Below are 790 nucleotides of genomic sequence, written 5' to 3'. Positions count from 1 at the left end.
GCGTAACGAGGGGCGCGCGTGTTACAGAGAGATATGCCCAAACGCATGAAAGTGTACGCAGGTGTCCTAAGGCAGTTTTTTTTTTTTTTTCCTCATTTTGATGTCGCCCCGGCTGACGCGGTTTTCGTTTTTCCGTGCCGCCCCGGCTGACGCGGTTTTCGTTTTTCCGTGCCGCCCCGGCTGACGCAGTTTTTGCGCCGCCCCGGCTGACGCGGTTTTCGCGCCGCCCCGGCTGACGCGGTTTTCGCGCCGCCCCGGCTGACGCGGTTTTTGCGTCGCCCCGGCTGACGCGGTTCGGACTTTGCACTTTTTGGCTCACCCCGGCTGGCGGCCCACTCACTCGATCGCCAGGTCTGTTTGCCCCGGTGGTTCCACCGCCAGGCTTAAGCGCGAACTTTTTTTGTTTGTTTTCTTTTGATTAAGCGCAAGCTTTTTTCTTTGTTTTCTTTTGATTAAGCGCGGGCTTTTTTCTTTGTTTTTTTTTTTGATTTCGCCCCGGCAGACGCGGTTTTTGCGCCGCCCCGGCTGACGCGGTTTTTGCCGCCCCGGCTGACGCAGTTCGGACTTAGCACTTTTCGGCTGTGCCTGGCTGGCGGCCCACTCACTCGATCGCCATGTCTGTTTGCCACAGTTTTCCCGGTGGTGCCGCACCCGGGCTCGCCCCGGCTGACGCAGTTTTCGCGCCGCCCCGGCTGACGCGGTTTCGTGCCGCCCCGGCAGACGCGGTTTTCGCGCCGCCCCGGCTGACGCGGTTTCGTGCCGCCCCGGCAGACGCAGTTCGGACTTAGCA

Source organism: Rhipicephalus microplus, unplaced genomic scaffold (genome assembly GCF_043290135.1).
Source record: "Rhipicephalus microplus isolate Deutch F79 unplaced genomic scaffold, USDA_Rmic scaffold_135, whole genome shotgun sequence".
Classification (NCBI taxonomy): Eukaryota; Metazoa; Arthropoda; class Arachnida; order Ixodida; family Ixodidae; genus Rhipicephalus; species Rhipicephalus microplus.
This window is presented reverse-complemented; position numbering follows the sequence as displayed.